The following is a 348-nucleotide window of genomic DNA, read 5'->3' on the forward strand; positions in this document are numbered from 1 at the left end:
TTCTGTATCCAGAGAGCAAGAAATAAGCCATGAACACAGATATTATTTTGTTGTTCGTCGAGTCATTGGAAATATCTCAACACTACGGTGTCTCAGTTGATGTTCAACGAGTTTTCTATATTGTCAATAACGTGTGTTTTAATATATAATATGAATGTTAGTAATGGACTATTACAAAATTAAGAGAAATTTTGAAAAGTGAATGAAGTTGAATAACATGCTCATATAAGACCAATAAATTAACAAAAAATGTATGTCGTTACTGTAAATGGACAATCCGTAATGTCATATATTCGGGGTAAGACCTGTCTCCTCATATTTATATTTGAAAAAAAATATCTGTCTTTA

This window comes from Penaeus monodon, chromosome 15 (genome assembly GCF_015228065.2).
Source record: "Penaeus monodon isolate SGIC_2016 chromosome 15, NSTDA_Pmon_1, whole genome shotgun sequence".
Taxonomy (NCBI): domain Eukaryota; kingdom Metazoa; phylum Arthropoda; class Malacostraca; order Decapoda; family Penaeidae; genus Penaeus; species Penaeus monodon.